This window comes from Triticum urartu, unplaced genomic scaffold, assembly GCF_056163025.1.
Source record: "Triticum urartu cultivar PI428250 unplaced genomic scaffold, HENAU_Tu73 scaffold2, whole genome shotgun sequence".
Taxonomy (NCBI): domain Eukaryota; kingdom Viridiplantae; phylum Streptophyta; class Magnoliopsida; order Poales; family Poaceae; genus Triticum; species Triticum urartu.
The window spans coordinates 7,390,072-7,410,013 of NW_028260368.1; the positions used below are offsets into that span (position 1 = coordinate 7,390,072).

The following is a 19,942-nucleotide window of genomic DNA, read 5'->3' on the forward strand; positions in this document are numbered from 1 at the left end:
GATCTATCCTGATGGTAGCAAGAGTAACAATACAGTCTATAATGCTACGTCAACAGGTATAGTAAGAAAAATACTACGTAAAGAAAAGGGGGGGTATGAAATATCCATAGTTGATGCATCAGATGGACGCCAATGTGATTGATATTATACCTCCCGGACCAGAACTTCTTGTTTCAGAGGGGGAATCCATCAAGCTTGATCAACCATTAACAAGCAATCCTAATGTGGGAGGTTTTGGTCAGGGGGACGCAGAAATCGTGCTTCAGGATCCATTACGTGTCCAAGGCCTTTTGTTCTTCTTCGCATCCGTTATTTTGGCACAAGTTTTTTTGGTTCTCAAAAAGAAACAGTTTGAAAAGGTTCAATTGTACGAAATGAATTTCTAGGTCCCGGGATTTCTTACCATCAAGTTGGTAAAAAGCCTCGATTTATTGGCAATTGCTAGAATTATCTATGATCTATTTTGGAAATCCTTTTTTTGTTTAGACTGCTTTTTGTTTATGAGATGTCTGGAATTCCTTATTTATATCCCATGCAAAAGAAGAGAATCCAAGGCAAAGGCGAGAACAATCAAATTAAAATTTCTTCTTTTTCGGAGGGATTGCAGGTCTTCTTAATCGTCTATTCGGCACAAGAAAAAGCCTTTTTCTTGTGCCGATTCTTCTTGTATCAAAATAAGAATCCTTTTTCTTCCTAATTCGTCAAAGATTACTATTTCTTCTTTATTCGGGTCTGTCTCTTGGACCTCTTTTTCTTTTGCTTAGGTTTAGCCGAGGTAGTGGACAAACAGAGGGGAAGAAAATATGGCGGGGGAAAAATTTCTTGTGATTGTGAGCAAATTGCTTGGCTTGTTTAATTAAGTTCAACTTCAAATTTACAGAAATTTTGCAAAAAAAAAGTAAACTCTTCCATTGAAGGTTTTTTTATTTTTAGGCTAGTTGAATAGTTTTGATTAAGGTTTTATTAGTTTATTACTCGAAACTAAATCAAGGATTTTCAGGATACTTCCTTCGTGGAATAAGATATTGGATCCTCGAGTGATCTCTTTTTCTTGTTGCTTCATAAGAGTGAATCGAATAGATTCAATTCGCGTTATAAGAGTAAAATAAAAATTCCGCGGGTCCTTTCCGCTCTAATCAGATAAAGGGGGGTAAGGACCCGCTAAGCTCCTACTTTTTCATGTTTACAATCTGGTCCCTCCGATTACTATAGAGATGAACCCAATCCAGAATATGAACCATAAAAGAAAACACCTACTAAACCAATCACAGCAATACCAGCTACAGTACCTATCAGCCAAAGAGGAATTCTTCCAGTAGTATCGGCCATTTCCCCTACTTTCCTCCACATTTTATCAATTGGTCATGCTAGAGACAAAAACAGTCATGGGTAGTTATAAGGATGGTATCCTTCCAAATGGGATAAGAGAATTCTTATTAGTCTCTTTCTTTCTCTCAATTGAAGAAGTAATTGGAAAATAAAACAGCAAGTACAAAAATGAGTAATAAACCCCAGTATAGACTGGTACGATTCAATTCAACATTTTGTTCATTCGGGTTTGATTGTGTCATAGTTCTATAGTTGGAATTTGTTTTATCGTTGGATGAACTGCATTGCTGATATTGATCCCAAGAAAAAAACAGTAGGTACAGCTAGTCCGTGAATAGCCAGCCATCGCACTGTAAAAATAGGATAGGTTCGATCTATGGTCATTGAGGGCCTCCTAAAAGGATCTACTAAATTCATCGAGTTGTTCTAAAGAATCAAAACGGTCGGTTATTAACGGAATTCCTTGTCGGCTTTCCGTGAAATACTCGTTTGGCCTAGGACTTCCAAACACGTCATAAGCTAAACCCGTACTGACAAATAACCAACCCGCAATGAATAGGGAAGGTATAGTAATGCTATGAATAACCCAGTATCGAATACTGGTAATAATATCAGCAAAAGAACGTTCTCCCGTGCTTCCAGACATGCTGAACTCCCAAAATTTTTGTACATTCAAAAAAGGAATTGATTCCGTAAAAGATGGGATCGACCAGTAAATAGAAAATTACTGATATTTCATCCTTGTGAGATTGTCAATTTTGTACCAAAGGTGTATTTTGAGTATACCGAATTAGTATAGCTATCCTTCCTATGGCACAGCAATCTGGTTTTGCCTGGTTCCGAAACATAATTACTTTTTTATTTTTTTTTTGTCTATAGGTAAGCTATATGTTATTCAAGGCATCAATAGAAAACCCCATTTTTGTAGGTTCTACTTACTTTTCATTGGCTTCGGAATAATAGAGTAATTCGGAATAGCAGCCAAAATCTTGGGAAAATCTAAGTTAATGATCAATAGGTTTGGATAAATAATTTAGGAAGGATATTCTCATACTGACACAATACAAGGACAAGTATATGTGAAATCTATCCTTTCATAATTCGTAATTCATCCTTGTATTGTTTGTTGGATTAGGTCTAACTTTCTTGACCAAACTGCGAGCGCGGAACTTTACGAGATGAAATAGGGAAAGACAGAAGATAGAATAGAACTTAAAAGGATAATTGAAGTGACTCGTCTTCGAATCTACTTTGGTTGGAGTTCGAAAAAGGAATAAAAATAAAGTAAATTCAAGGAAGAGCTTTCTTTTTTTTTTTTTTTTAACAGCCCCTTGGCAGGTCGTGGAATGCTTTTGTTCTCCTCTTATTCCATATGGAATACAATCAGTTAAAATAAGAAGGAATAGGGGAATATTCGATCGTTCACTCCAAAAAGAGGGTCCTATTGAAAAAGAAATTATCCAAAATAGAAAGAAGTTTTTTTTTTCAAATTCAATTGTTTATTTATCTCTTATTCAAAAATTTCCCTGAAAATTGAATTTCTTTTTTTCATTCAATGGGGTTAGATGATCTAGTTCTTAATATTATTACTTTACTCAATTGACAAATTCCACAACAAATCTCTTGATTCGGAATTAGGGACTCATGTATCATCTGATGAATCCACTTTCTTTTACACTTCTGTATCTTACTCTATCTTGTTTTTTAGTATTATCTAAAATAACTGATGAATTATGAATTTTCCATAACTTAGGTAAATGCTTTACCAACATATGTAGTGTAGTAAAAAAAAATAAATGGAATTTAACTCTTTCATGCTTACTTTAACTAGTTATTTTGGTTTTCTACTGGCTGCTTTAACTATAACCCCAGCTCTATTTATTGGCTTGAACAAGATACGCCTTATTTGAATTGACTGAATAATTATAATTCAGAAAAGAAAAATCTTTCTTTGGGATTCCTGGCATTCTACGACTCTTTTCCAGACTAATTAGGAATTCTTTTCTTGGTCATTGAGATTCGTGGATAATTTAGAGTACTATTTAGGGATAGATCGTACCTCTTTTTTTATCCCCTCGAACAAATCGAAATGATTGAAGTTTTTCTATTTGGAATCGTCTTAGGCCTAATTCCTATTACTTTAGCGGGATTATTCGTGACTGCGTATTTGCAATACAGGCGTGGGGATCAGTTGGATCTTTGATTGAGTCATTTTTTTTTTTTGATTGACCTCCTCCAGACCAGAGAGGAGGTCAAATTGAAATTGGAGTTACAATTCAATTTTGTTAAGTTATTTTACTCTGCTTCGACATAAAATAGATGGAATCACGCTCTGTAGGATTTGAACCTACGACATCGGGTTTTGGAGACCCGCGTTCTACCGAACTGAACTAAGAGCGCTTTCATTCATTCAAAAAGAAAATCTTTTTCTATTCCTAATGTATCTCACGTACGTATAGTCTCCACAAATTCAAGTTATACCCACTTTACTTTAATTGATCTCGTCGCTACTGCCTATAAAGAAGAAAGAAGTAATAGGTAGGGATGACAGGATTTGAACCTGTGACATTTTGTACCCAAAACAAACGCGCTACCAAGCTGCGCTACATCCCTTTTCCAAATTAAATTGTTGTACAATGCCATTGTACACAATTCCTGTCTTCTTTTCCACATCATAATTTTCTTCTTCTTTCTTTCTCTATCTATATATAGAACCCTCGTGTCATTTCTTCTTTTTGGTCTCATATAATTAAGGAATTATATACATATAAAATCCAATATAATTTCGCCTATAAAAGAAGGATTACTTTTCCTTGGTAATATATAGGAAGAAGGGGTCATCTTTTTCTTTTTTAGGGATAGGAAAATTTCGTCGATATGGTTCATTTTATATATAGCATAACAATCTTGGGCAAGAGTTTATGATCATATATGTATTCCAACAAGGAAGGAGGATTTTCAATGCGGGATATAAAAACATATCTCTCTGTAGCACCCGTGCTAAGTACTCTATGGTTTGGTGCTTTAGCAGGTTTATTGATAGAAATTAATCGTTTATTCCCAGATGCTTTGTCATTCCCTTTTTTTTAATTCTAGTTATTGCTATGGGAGGGATAGATTTCTTCGTGATATGACAAAATTTGATCCTTTTCAATCTTTTTTTAGTATCGGAAGGAAAAAGAAAGAAAAGATGGATTGGGTTGAACCTCAGAGTCATTAAAAATTTGGTAAACCCCATTTTTGAAAATAGAAATTCAATTTAAAGGGGTACCCAAGCTAAATAAGGCCTCAGAAATCAGAGCATAGAAAAGGCGGGGCTGGCTAATTAAATGAAAGGATTTCGAACCAAAATCTTTGCTAATTCGACAAGGATTGTATTCTTTAATTATTTCTCTATTTTTTATTACTTAATTAAAGAATAAAAAAAAATTATTCTAATGAATTTTATTCTTCTTCTTCGGATTCAAAATAGAAGAATAAAAGAATAAGTAGAAGAATTAAGTTAAGTCAATCCAAAAAGAAAAGGAGGTTCATGGCCAAGGGAAAAGATGTTAGAATCAGAGTTATTTTGGAATGCATCAGTTGTGTTCGAAAAGGTGCCAATGAGGAATCGACGGGGATTTCTAGATATAGTACTCAAAAGAATCGCCACAATACACCCGGACAATTAGAATTCAAAAAATTTTGTCGTTATTGTCGCAAGCATACGACTCATCACGAAATAAAGAAATAGGAACATCGTGTGTTTGATCTTTCCAAACAACAGAAAGAGTAAGAACTTCATATTTAATATATAAAGAAAACATAGTATAGAATACAAAATACAAATCAACTCATCTGATTTCCGGTAGATATTATTTCATATGTATAGAGGGTATTCATATACTATAATATGAATCAAATAAGATATGGATCAAAGAAAAACTACTTCTTCTGGATCCTAAATTAATAAAATAAAGAAGTGAATTTTCAAATTTTCAAATTTTAAATAAGGAATAAATCATGTATACATCTAAACAACCTTTTCTTAAATCTAAGCAACCCTTTAGTAAATCCAAGCAAACTTTTAATAAATCCAAGCAACCCTTTCGTAAATCCAAGCAAACTTTTCGTAAATTCAAGCAACCTTTTCGTAAATCTAAACAACCTTTTCGTAGGCGTCCCCGGATTGGCCCGGGAGATCGAATTGATTATAGAAACATGAGTTTAATTAATAGATTTATTAGTGAACAAGGAAAAATATTATCGAGACGAATAAATAGATTAACCTTGAAACAACAACGATTAATTACTCTTGCTATAAAACAGGCTCGTATTTTATCTTTCTTACCGTTTCGTAACTATGAGAACGAAAAGCAATTTCAAGCCCAGTCAATTTCAATAATTACAGGTTCTAGACCCAGAAAAAATAGACATATTCCTCAATTAACGCAAAAGTACAATTCCAATCGAAACTTAAGAAACAACAACCAAAATTTAAGAAACAACAACCGGAACTTAAGTTCCGATTGTTGATGTTTTATTCGAATTCGAAAGGGCCAGACCTATATATATTATAAAGAAAGTAATCCAGCTCGTTGATTCCTACCACTTAATCTTAATTTATTGTATCTTCCCGGAGTTCCCTCTCCGGGAATTCATCTTTTATTATTCCAGTATATTACTTTATTTATACCTTTAATTGATGATCTTTATTTTATTGGAAATCGTGTAAAGATTATTTGGATTTGATACAGCTACTTGTGCAAGCATTTTACGATTAAGAATCAATTTCTTCTTGTACAGGTTGTGTATTAATTTACTATAACTATCGAATACTTTATATACCCGCGTTGCTGCGTTTATCCGAGTGATCCACAAACGACGAAAATCCCTCTTTTGCCTACCTCTATCTCGATGAGAGGAAACAAAAGCTCTTTTTACCTGTTGGGTAATCATTCGATTAAGTCTTAAATGAGCCCCTCTAAAGTTTGAGGCAAATGAACGCATTTTTGTTCGTCGTCTCCGGGCTATATATCCTCGCGGAACTCTGGTCATTGAATCAAATTAACCTTAATGAATAACTAATGATTTCTCTTCTTTTAGCCACCCTTTTTCTCATTAATAACAAAACTAATTATTCCGATATATAAAATATTAATTCCAATGGCTTTTGCTATAGTAACCTTCCCAACCACGATTTTTTATTCCACTCCGTTCAGTTATTTCTATACGAAATAACAAATTCATTCTAATAATACTAAAAAAAATAGTGGGTTCCATCGTTTCTATGGTTCCCTTTTAAACGGTGAGGCCCTCTCTATACACCGGAGCCCTTTCTTTCATCAAAAGGTATTGCGAACTTGTATAGTCCACATTCTTTGGCTCTACCTATCCATTATAGAGTAAATAGCTCTTTTCACAATAAGAGTTATCCATACAGTGACGGTATTTAATTATGAAAGTTGGCTAAGTAGCTGACCCTGTTAGTCCGTTCTTTTAAGATAAAGGAGCATAAGCCTTTTTCTTTTTATTACTATTTCCTCCGCTTAATGGATAACCATTTGCTACCAATGGGAGAATTGCTTCTTATTTCCAATTTAGATAATTGGATTTGCACCAAAGGAAACCATAAATTCCATATACCATAGAAATCTAGGATAGAGAAGCTATATCCTATTCATTGGTACTAATCATGGATACTTCAATTTTTTTTATATTTGTTTGAAGTCATGATCTGAACGAGTCGCACATACACCCTAGCACATGTTCCTCGACGCTGAGGGCATCCTTTAAGCGCGGCCGTTTTTCGAGCATTTCGTATTGGCTGTCTTGCGTTTCTAATAAGTTGTTTAACCGTCGGCATGTTGTATGTATATAGAAAAAAATGGATTGGTTTAGATCCATCTTAACCTGATGATTGCTCATCATGAAGTCTTTCTATTTTCTATTAAATCGAGGAAAACACGAATTTAGCTGTGAAATAACTTTACAAGAAATCCGGACACTACCAATCCTTAAACATTTCTGGAAACCACACTGGATCAGTATCGCAGTGCTTGTCAATCATTTCATCCCCTACAATATCGACAAGTCCATAAGCTTTGGCTTCGTCTGCTGACATAAAAACATCCCTTTCCATGTCTTCGGATACAACCCAAAAAGGCTTGCCTGTTCTTACTGCATAAACCCTTGTGATCATTTCGCGAACTTTGTGTAACTCTTCTACTTCTAGTAAAAATTCTGGTGTCCTTGCCCGATAATAAGCACTAGCAGGTTGGTGAAGCATAATCCTCGCGTGAGGGAATGCTATACGCTTGGTGGGTTCTCCTCCAAGCAGAATGAAGGACGCCATGGAGGCGGCTATTCCGAGGCATATTGTATATATATCTGGTGTCACCGTTTGCATCGTATCAAAAATAGCCATTCCTGAGATTAGCCACCCGCCTGGGGAGTTTATAAACAAAAAAATATCACTAATTCCATCTTCTATACTCAGATATACCATGAGACCTGTAATATGATTCGTGATCTCGCAACGAATCTCTTGACCTAAAAAAAGTGTCCTTTCTCGATACATAACATTGTATAAGTCAACCCAAGTCGCTTCTTCATCTCCAGGAATCCGGTAAGGTACTTTTGGAACACCAATGGGCATATTAGATTAATATTATTAAATTTAAGTAAGAAAACCACACTTTAATATGGAAACGTAAGAATGGAACAGAAAGAAAGAATCCGCAGTTTATTGTCTTAATTTTTATTCTTATTCTATATGAATATTATAGATTCTATTAATACGTAGATTGAAAGGTTATACATATAAGGAATGTAAGACAGATTGAATAAAGAAAAGGGAATGGGTGATTTGAATGCTAAACAAAGAGGGGTAGCGATCTATTCTTCGTTTTTTCCAAATTGGCCAAGTTACCCATTGCATATTGGCACTTATCGAGTATAGAATAGATCTGCTTCTCTTTCTTCTTATGAACAGAATTGGCTTCTTATTTTTAATGGAATGAAATAAATATTCGCGCTTTCTGACACAGAATCCCCTAGAAGGGTTAGGTACATAGGATATGGATAGTCTTTTTCAATGCGATAAAATAAAGCGACATCGTGTCTATTTTTCTTTGCTAAAGGGGTATTTCCATGGGTTTGCCTTGGTATCGTGTTCATACTGTCGTATTGAATGATCCGGGTCGATTGCTTGCGGTGCATATAATGCACACAGCTCTAGTTTCTGGTTGGGCTGGCTCAATGGCTTTATACGAATTAGCAGTTTTTGATCCCTCTGATCCTGTTCTGGATCCAATGTGGAGACAAGGTATGTTCGTAATTCCCTTCATGACTCGTTTAGGAATAACGGATTCGTGGGGTGGTTGGAGTATTTCAGGAGGAACTGTAACAAATCCGGGTATTTGGAGTTATGAAGGTGTGGCAGGTACGCATATTGTGTTTTCTGGCTTGTGTTTCTTGGCAGCGATCTGGCATTGGGTATATTGGGACCTAGAAATATTCTCTGATGAGCGGACGGGAAAACCCTCTTTGGATTTGCCCAAGATCTTTGGAATTCATTTATTTCTTGCAGGGGTGGCTTGCTTTGGCTTTGGGGCATTTCATGTAACGGGTTTGTATGGTCCTGGGATATGGGTATCCGATCCTTATGGACTAACTGGAAAAGTACAAGCTGTAAATCCAGCGTGGGGTGCAGAAGGTTTTGATCCTTTTGTTCCGGGGGGAATAGCTTCTCATCATATTGCTGCGGGTACATTGGGTATATTAGCGGGCTTATTCCATCTTAGTGTCCGTCCGCCTCAACGTCTATATAAAGGATTACGTATGGGCAATATTGAAACTGTACTTTCCAGTAGTATCGCTGCTGTTTTTTTTGCAGCTTTCGTAGTTGCTGGAACTATGTGGTATGGGTCAGCAACGACCCCAATCGAATTATTTGGGCCTACTCGTTATCAGTGGGATCAGGGATACTTTCAGCAAGAAATATATCGAAGAGTTAGCAATGGTTTAGCCGAAAATCTTAGTTTATCAGAAGCTTGGTCTAAAATTCCCGAAAAATTAGCCTTTTATGATTATATTGGTAATAATCCGGCAAAAGGGGGATTATTCAGAGCAGGCTCAATGGACAATGGGGATGGAATAGCTGTTGGATGGTTAGGACATCCCGTCTTTAGAGATAAAGAAGGACGTGAGCTTTTTGTACGCCGTATGCCTACTTTTTTTGAAACATTTCCGGTTGTTTTGGTAGATGAGGAGGGAATTGTTAGAGCAGACGTTCCTTTTAGAAGAGCAGAATCCAAATATAGTGTTGAACAAGTAGGTGTAACGGTGGAGTTCTATGGTGGCGAACTTAATGGAGTAAGTTATTCTGATCCTGCTACTGTAAAAAAATATGCGAGGCGTTCTCAATTAGGGGAAATTTTTGAATTAGACCGGGCTACTTTGAAATCTGATGGTGTTTTTCGCAGCAGTCCAAGGGGTTGGTTCACTTTTGGTCATGCTACCTTTGCTTTGCTCTTCTTTTTCGGACACATTTGGCATGGCGCTAGAACATTGTTCCGAGATGTTTTTGCTGGTATTGATCCAGATTTGGATGCTCAAGTGGAATTTGGAACATTCCAAAAAGTGGGAGATCCAACTACAAGGAAACAGGCAGTTTGATACACATTGTTATAGTATCTTTCACCTCTCTTTTTTGATTTGACATGGGAAACATCTCCCATCCTTTCTTTGACTCTTTTTCTTTCTTTATATGGGAAATTATCCCAAATGACAAATGAATAGGTGTGGAAGTTATAATTGTAAATAAACCAGGATCGAATCTATGGAAGCATTGGTTTATACGTTCCTTTTAGTTTCGACTTTAGGGATAATTTTTTTCGCTATCTTCTTCCGAGAACCACCTAAGGTTCCACCAACTCCAACTAAAAGAATAAAATAATTTCATTTAAGTAAGAAGTCCCCCTATCTGGGAGACTTCTTACTTAAATTAGTCTCCGTGTTCTTCGAATGGATCTCTTAATTGTTGAGAGGGTTGCCCAAACGCGGTATATAAGGCATACCCAGTAAAGCTTACAAGTAAACCAGATATGGAGATGGCGACTAAAGTTGCTGTTTCCATTTTTATAGAATTTCAAGATTACAATGGATCTACGAAAAGATCGTGTATTTACAACTACAACGGAATAGTATACAAAGTCAACACCAATGATTAAATAGAATTTATGGCTACACAAACCGTTGAAGATAGTTCTAAACCTAGGCCAAAACGAACTGGTGCAGGTAGTTTACTGAAACCCTTGAATTCGGAATATGGGAAAGTCGCCCCGGGTTGGGGGACTACTCCTTTTATGGGGATCGCAATGGCTTTATTCGCTATATTCCTATCTATCATTTTAGAAATTTATAATTCTTCCGTTTTACTGGACGGAATTTTAACCAATTAGGTTTCTACTAACTAAAACTAGGAAGTCAGAGTTTTTCCATCCAAAAAAGCCTTTCTAGTTTAAGATCTACATTTCTAGATATTATGGTAGTTCGACCGCGGAATTTTTTTGTTTCGGTATCTCTGGAATATGAGTGTGTGACTTGTTAGAATTGATCCTATTGATAATACATAGAAAGGGCCTGTTATCTCTATCAAGATGATTCTAATTCGTCAGATATTATTTATTCTAGTATCTGGAACACGAAATAGATAGAGTGGATCAAAAAAAAATGGAACTATGATTCATACTCACTATTAAGACCTCGCAACCAGACTGAAAAATTCAAGTAGTTCTTAAATAAAAATAAAAAAGAAATTTTCTTCCTTCCAATTTTGTTTGCCCAAAAGACAACTTTTTTTCTCTCGATTTTGTCGAGTCATTACACTGATTCAATAAATGATTATCAAGCGGTTCTTATTCGAAGAACCCTTGCCTTTTGTTTAGCTTGAGACTAAATCATCGTGGCTCTAGTATGAATCTAAGGTTTTAATTGAACTGATTCATAGGATCTCAACAAGATAATTTCTATATTACGCATAAAAAAACAAATCCTTTATAGGGAAGAGAAAAGTCAAGAAGCCTCTAATGACCAACATAAGGGAAAGGAAGAAAGAAAGACGCGCCAACTTGAGATTTTTTGGCATTATCATCACAAAGAAGATATTCCGGATTTTTCTTATTTGATATCTTCAAGGCAAATCGACCCAATTCAGTGGCTGATGAAGTTTTGAACCTTTTTTCTAATATTCGTTGAAAATTTTTGTGTTTCTGCTTGAGCCGTACGAGATGAAATTTTCATATACGGCTCTTAGAGGGGGACTCGGGTTAGTTACCTATCTCAATAAAGTATATGATTGGTTTGAGGAACGTCTTGAGATTCAGGCAATTGCAGATGATATAACTAGTAAATATGTTCCTCCCCATGTCAACATATTTTATTGTTTAGGGGGAATTACACTTACTTGTTTTCTAGTACAAGTCGCTACCGGTTTTGCTATGACTTTTTACTACCGACCAACCGTTACAGAGGCTTTTTCCTCGGTTCAATACATAATGACCGAGGCCAACTTTGGTTGGTTAATCCGATCAGTTCATCGATGGTCAGCAAGTATGATGGTTTTAATGATGATCCTGCATGTATTTCGTGTGTATCTCACAGGGGGATTTAAAAAACCCCGCGAATTAACTTGGGTCACAGGTGTGGTTTTGGCTGTTTTGACTGCATCATTTGGTGTAACTGGTTATTCTTTGCCTTGGGATCAAATTGGCTATTGGGCAGTCAAAATTGTGACAGGTGTACCTGACGCCATTCCGGTAATAGGATCGCCTTTAGTGGAGTTATTACGCGGAAGTGCTAGTGTGGGCCAATCCACTTTGACTCGTTTTTATAGTTTACATACCTTTGTACTGCCTCTGCTTACTGCCGTATTTATGTTAATGCACTTTCCAATGATACGTAAGCAAGGTATTTCGGGTCCTTTATAGGGAAGGCATATCATAGAGAATTATAATTATCATATATCATATCGGGTAGGTTTTGGTATTTCATTGCTACAAGCATGGGTTATTGTAAAATAACACATGTCATTTGGATACTTCTCTTCAACTCCAAAGTATTTTTATACAATACAAATAGTTGAAGTTAATTTTACGAAAGAAAAAAGGCGGATTATGGGAGTGTGTGACTTGAATTATTGATTTGGCCATGCAGATAAAGAATTGGATCTGCCACATTAGAATTCACAACCAAAGGTGTCTCCGCATCCAATCAACATGTAAGTCCCCTACCTAGGAAGGATAGGCTGGTTCACTTGAGGAGAATATCTTCTATGATCATACCGCAACCATGTCATCCATGAACAGGCTCCGTAAGATCCCATAGAGTAGAAATGGAATAAGTCATGTGACATGATCCAGTTCTCTATTTATTACACTTACCTTTTTATTATAGTATGGAAATGCATTCATTTTCTTTGCATCGATTGTGATCCGCAATACTATCGGAGTAAAAGAAGGGATCTAAGGAAGAATGTAGGCTAAACTTTTTGATTTTTTATTAGTAACAAGTAAATATTTTGTTTGGAGGTAAGAAACTTGCGATATTGAGGGGATAAATACCAACTAATCAAGAGACATGAGACAATCCACAAAGCAATTGATCATGATCAAATTTGTAAGCCCACTTGGATATTGAGCATTTACCCATAAGAATAGGATTATTTTCAATGAGTAGTTGTAGGTGCAACTTCGGAAAAGAGAATCTGATAAAGCTTTTCTTGCCTAGAGTCATTGAGTCATTATAAACCTTAATTCTATTAAGGATCTTCCGCGGTCTTATTTCTTTCACTCTTGCTCGAGCCGGATGATGATAAATTCTCATGTCCGGTTCCTTTGGGGGATGGATCCTAAAGAGTTCACCTATCCCAATAACAAAGAAACCAGACTTAAATGATCCTGTATTAAGAGCTAAATTAGCTAAAGGGATGGGACATAATTATTACGGGGAACCCGCATGGCCCAACGATCTTTTATATATTTTTCCAGTAGTAATTCTAGGTACTATTGCATGTAATGTAGGTTTAGCGGTTCTCGAGCCATCAATGATTGGTGAACCGGCAGATCCGTTTGCAACTCCTCTGGAAATATTACCCGAGTGGTACTTCTTTCCCGTGTTTCAAATACTCCGTACGGTACCCAATAAGTTATTGGGCGTTCTTTTAATGGTTTCTGTGCCAACAGGCTTATTGACAGTACCTTTTCTAGAGAATGTCAATAAATTCCAAAATCCATTTCGCCGCCCAGTAGCTACGACCGTTTTTTTAATCGGTACTGTAGTAGCTCTTTGGTTAGGTATTGGAGCAACATTACCCATTGATAAATCATTAACTTTAGGTCTTTTTTAGATATTTTTTGATTCATTCAACCGTGAAGTACCATAGGTATCTAGGAAATAGTTACTTCCAAGTGAATCTTCCCTAGATACCTAAAATCCATTTTATTATGATCCATTTCGCGAAAATATAGATTGTACCAAAGATGCTAAATTGTTTTCTTTTTATTCTAACTCGAAAAAGAAGAAGAAAAAAAATTGCAATGGATTTAAAACGAGAGTTTATTCTTAAGTAAATCAATTGGGAGATGCTTCTCTAGAGTGTCCCATATATGTTTTCTATCTTCCATACGAAAACTGTCAATTCTCAGAAGATCTTCTTCAGTCTTACTCAAAAGGTCCAATAGTGTATGTATATTGGCCCTTTTTAGACAATTATACGTTCTAGAAGTCAATTCTAATTGATCAATAAAAATACAATTCAATGGAATTCCTTTTTTGTTTTTCTTTAGATTAGTTAATCTTTTTTGAAAAGTAAAAAGGGGTGGAGTAAACCTGTTTTTATTTTCTTCGAAACTAGCGCCCTCTTCCTCCGCGTGTAGAAAAGGAAGAAATAAATCAATCAAATTACGAGAAGCCTCATAAAGTGCTTCCTTAGGGGTTAAACTTCCATTAGTCCATATTTCTAGAAAAAGTATCTCGTGTTTTTCATTTCCATTCCCACAAGAAAAAATACTATAATTCACATTTCGAACAGGCATGGATACAGCATCTATAGGATAACTTCCATCTTGATAGTTCTTTCTGAGTTCTGTCTGATATCCACGATCTCTCTTGATCTGTAAATCAATACAGAAATCAATGGGCTCTGTCAAGTTAGCTATAGGTTGTGCCGTATCAACGATTTCTACGGAAGGCGGTAAGATGATATCTTGAGCAGTTATGTATCTAGGACCTTTGACGCAAATGGATGCGTCTCTAACTCCATAGAGATTACTTCTCAATACAATTTCTTTCAAATTTAGTAAAATTTCTTGTACGGATTCTTCAATACCTGCTATTGTAGAATACTCGTGCGGCACGCTCCCAAATTTTGCACGTGTGATACATGTTCCTTCTATTTCTCCAAGTAAAGCTCTTCGCAAGGCAATACCGACGGTGTCCGCTTGACCTTTTCTAAGCGGGGACAGAATGAAACGACCATAATAAAGGCGCTTACTATCTACTCTTGATTCAACACACTTCCACTGTAGTGTTTGAGTGGATCCTGCTACCTCCTCTCGAACCATAATAGACTAGTATTATTATTTTATCATTGAATCGTTTATTTCTCTTGAAATGAAAGTTGAAAGCGGGTTAATTCTTTTACAGACGTCTTTTTTTAGGCGGTCGACATCCATTATGCGGCATAGGTGTTACATCGCGTATACAACTTAATCGCACACCACTTTTAGCAATGGCTCGTAATGCGGCATCTCTTCCACTACCAGCGCCCTTTACCATAACTTCTGCTCGTTGCAAACCTACTGTACGAATAGCATCTACTGCTGTTCTTTGACCAGCATAGGGTGATGCTTTTCTTGAGCTTTTGAATCCACAAGTACCGGCCGAGGACCAAAAAACCACCCGACCTTGTGGGTCTGTAACAGTTATAATGGTATTGTTGAAACTAGCTTGAACATGAATAACCCCTTTTGTTATTCTACGTGCACTCTTCCGTAAACTAAAACGTGCATTCCTACGTAAACCAATACGCACTTTCTTACGTGAACCAATTTTTGGTATAGCTTTTGCCATATTTTATTATCTCATAAATATGAGTTAGAAATAAAAAAAAGAAAAAAAGATACAAAGATATCCGTTTCAGGGTAAAATAAACCCTTTACTTTAATTATTTTAAATGAAATTATTTTATTTGGAATTGGAACATTTCCGCGGGTACTTTTTTTTACTTTTTAGAAAGTAAAGTTCTTTTTCGAAAGATTACCCCTGTCTTTGTTTATGCTTCGGATTAGAGCAAATGACTCTAATTCGTCCACGCCTACGAATCAGTCGACATTTTGTACAAATTTTACGAACGGAAGCTCTTATTTTCATATTTCCGTATCCTTTTTTAAACTATGAATCTAATCTTTTGGAAAAATAAGTCTCTTCGCTTGAATTTTAGAACTTAGAATTTATTACCCTAGAAAAAAAAAGAAAAACCTAATCCTTTGAATCTTTGGTATCCTTCAAATCTTCGCTATCCTTCAAATCTTCGCTATCCTTCGAGTCTTCGATACGCTTCGAATCCTTATGGGGAAGTCTATAAATTATACGTCCCTTGCTTGAATCATAACGACTTACTTCAATTTTGACCCTATCCCCCATCAGTATTCGTATAGAACTAGACCGTATCTTTCCTGAAATATAGCCTAGGATGATGGTGTCATTCTCTAGCCGAACGCGGAACATTCCATTGGGTAGGGCTTCCGTAACTAAACCTTCGAAAGTTACTTTTGCTTCTCTCGGGTTTTTTTTTTCTCTCCTATTTTTTTTTTCTGTCATATTTTTTTTCTCCTATTTTTCTATTTTTATTTTAAAAATAGGAAGGGCGAGATAGAATTCGAGCACTATAGGCGGGGCGATTACCATATATAACATAAGACTTCTCCCCCAATTCTGTTTAGTCGAGCTTCTCGATCTGTCATTATTCCTCGAGAAGTAGAAAGAATAGCAATTCCCATTCCACCCAAAACTTTAGGAATTCCTTGATAGTTGGTATAAATTCGTAAGCCGGGTCGGCTGATACGCTTTAAAAAGGTTCTTGTTCTATATATTCCTTTTATAGTCTTTCTCTTTTGATGTCGCAAAGTTGAAACCAAGAAATATCTGTTACGTTCCTGATGTTTCCGAACACTTTCAATAAAACCCTCTCGTAGAAGTATTTTAACAATGTTTTCGGTAATATTTGTAGATACTACTCGAACTGTTCCTTTTTTATTCATGTCCGCATTTCTTATAGAGGTTAGTAAATCAGCAATAGTGTCCTTGCCCATAAGACTCTAATTCTAGGTTCCTCCTAATTTTTCTATAATCAACATGTTTTCTTTTTTTTTTTTCATTTTGGATTTTAAAACATATACGTAAAACACAATCTACTAAATTAATTCTTTGGTCTCAATTTCGCCTACTAGTATTTATAATACTTCAGGAGCTAATGAAACTATTTTGGTAAAATTCAATTCTCTCAATTCCTCGGCAATCGCGCCAAAAACTCGAGTTCCTTTTGGATTGCCTTTTTGATCAATTATAACCGCAGCATTGTCATCATAGCGGATTATTATACCGTCTTCGCATTTGAACTCTTTACATGTACGTACAATTACAGCTCGAATTACTTCGGATCTTTCTAGAGGCATTTGGGGCAATGCGTCTTTGATTACAGCAACAATAACATCACCAATACGAGCATATCGCTGATTACCAGCAGCTCCTATGACTCGAATACACATCAATTTTCGAGCTCCACTATTATCTGCTACATTTAAAAGGGTCTGAGGTTGAATCATATTATTTTGATTTCAATTTGTTATTTCAATGCAAAAGGATGAAAGAAATATTGTCTTTCCAGAAAGAAAAACCGAGCATTTTTTTTTTATCTTCCATACCCCTTTTAGGGTTCTATATCTCTAATCGAATAAATTGACTTCGTATGGGCATTTTACTGGCAGCTATGGAGATAGCTGCTCTAGCTACAGTTTCAGATACTCCCCCCATTTCATAAAGTATACGACCAGGTTTAACAACGGATACCCAATATTCGGGGGACCCCTTTCCCGAGCCCATACGTGTTTCCGTGGGTCTTAGTGTAACCGGTTTGTCGGGAAATATACGTACCCATATTTTTCCACCACGACGTGCATATCGTGTTATTGCTCTTCGTCCTGCTTCTATCTGTCTCGCCGTGATCCAAGCGGGTTCAAGTGCTTGAAGAGCATATCTACCAAAACAAATACGATTGCCTCGGCAGGATTTTCCTTTCATTCTTCCTCTATGTTGTTTGCGAAATCTGGTTCTTTTGGGGTTATAGTCGATGGTTCTCTTTCTTAGTTCCATCTCTACTGCAAAACTGGACATGAGAGTTTCTTCTCATCCAGCTCCTCGCGAATGGAATCAGAAAGCATGTAAATTTCTCTAATTCATAATATTCCAAAATATTACGGTACGGATAGATACACATTAATAGATAATAGAAAAAGTTCGGTTTTTTTTATATTGAATTTGTTAAAACAGAAAAATATAATATATAGTCAAAAAGAAGATCTAGAATATATCCAGATGTGTGTGTATATTTATCTAAATTCTATATTTATAGATAATGTAATCCTTCTTAAAAAAATCCTTATTTTTACTCTTATTGAATCGCGGTAAAGTATTCTAATTCAATAAGAATTTCGCGGGCGAATATTTACTCTTTCCTGTCTTATTTGTTAATTTATAAACTTACCAAATAAGACAATTTTTTTGGTTTGTTCCGCCATCCCACCCAATGAAGTGTTAGGATTCTTTTCAATAAAATCCTATGGAATCATAGGTTCTGTCGTTCCCACTGCTTCTCCTTGAATGGTTAGGTCTGAATCCCGCAACGGAGCTTCCAAAAAATTTCTTTCCGAGTTAATTTTCTCAGTTTTATTAACCCGGGCGGCTCTTTATTATTGCTTTAAATTTGTAGTTCTTGTTTCAAGTTACAATTTTTAATTCTCTATTATTTTTATTATATTGATGCTTTATCACATTGCCTTTTATGATGTAATTCATAGACCATACATAGTGGAATCCTATATCTTATTTATTTCCTCTTCCTTCTTTCTATCATCCCTCCCTTTATCCACATCCCTTTAGTTTTGCTTCACAACCTAGAATCCCTTTTCTTTTTTAGAGAAAAAATTGCAGTTGCTACAACTATATGACACATCTACTCATTTATGTTATGATAGAGGTATTTATTCATATAGTGACTGTTTCTTAGTTAGGATCTCGACAATACGAAGCAATAGGTTGGTTATTAGTTAATTTTCTATAATTACTAAGTTTTTTTCTTAAAAAAAAGAAAAAAATAACGAGTCACACACTAAGCATAGCAATTATATTAAATGATTTATCAATTTTCATTAAATCTTATAGAAAGAGGTATAATTTCTTCTTTTGCAGGGATTTCAGGAAAAAAGTCTCTTGTCATTTTTTATTCTATCAATGGACAGAATCCGAAGACAAGATTACTTATTCTTCGTCTACGAATATCCAAATTTTTACACCTAATACTCCATAGATAGTCCGAATTGGATAGCAGCAATAATCAATTTTAGCGCGAATTGTTTGGAGGGGAAGTCTACCCTTTTTAATAGATTCGGCGCGTGCAATTTCTTTTCCTCCGAGACGACCCGCAATTTTTACTTTTACTCCCCTTATATCTGCTTTTTTAGTTAATTCAATGGCTTTTTTCATTGCCTTTCGGAATGAAACTCTATTTTTTAATTGGAAAGCTATATATTCTGCAAGAATGTTAGGCTGTCTATAAGGTTCTTTAACTTTTTCGATAGAAATATTAAATCTCTGGTTTACAGAGTTAATTTCCTTTTGTAGATCTTTCTCTAATTCTTCGATTGCTCCTTTTTTCTTTAATAAATTTGGGAATCCAATATGGATTATGACGTGGATCGTATCGATTTCTTTTTGGATTTCTATATGTGTAATTACTTCGGAACTTGAACCTGAGTCCATTTTTCTATTATGTGTAATTACTTCGGAACTTGAGTCTGATTCTATTTTTCTATTCGAGCCCTTTTTCCTATTCTTTTGTATATAGTTCTTGATACAATCCCTTATTTTTTTATCTTCCTGTAGACCTTCAGAATAATTTTTTGGTTGTGCGAACCAAAAGGAATGGTGTTTTGGGTTGTACCAAGTCTGAAACCGAGTGGATTTATTTTTTGTCCATATTTTTCTATTCTATATTTTTTTTACTGGGAATCGAAATCTTAGATGGATCTAAAGGTTATTTAGATTTCTTTACTATATTTAGTACAATTGTTATATGACACATGCTTTTTTTTTATGGGGAAACTACGTCCTCGAGCTCGAGGTCTGAATTTCTTCATAATAGTACTCCTACTGACTTCGGCTTTAGTAATAAATAAATTCGCTTTGTCGAAATCCCTATAATGAGTAGCATTTGCGGCTGCCGAATAAACCAACTTTAAGATGGGATAAGATGCTCGATAGGGCATGAGGTTCAGTATCATAACAGTTTCCTCGT

The 19,942-nt window shown here is 35.7% G+C and overlaps 2 non-coding genes across 2 annotated transcripts; both read right to left on the reverse strand.

Annotated features, from left to right (window-relative positions):
- Positions 1–3,655: 3,655 nt before the first annotated feature.
- On the reverse strand, positions 3,656–3,729 carry TRNAW-CCA (transfer RNA tryptophan (anticodon CCA)). Its single transcript has one exon. It is a non-coding gene; the product is annotated as a tRNA-Trp (tRNA).
- A 139-nt stretch (positions 3,730–3,868) lies between these two features.
- On the reverse strand, positions 3,869–3,942 carry TRNAP-UGG (transfer RNA proline (anticodon UGG)). The gene has a single exon. It is a non-coding gene; the product is annotated as a tRNA-Pro (tRNA).
- Positions 3,943–19,942: the final 16,000 nt, after the last annotated feature.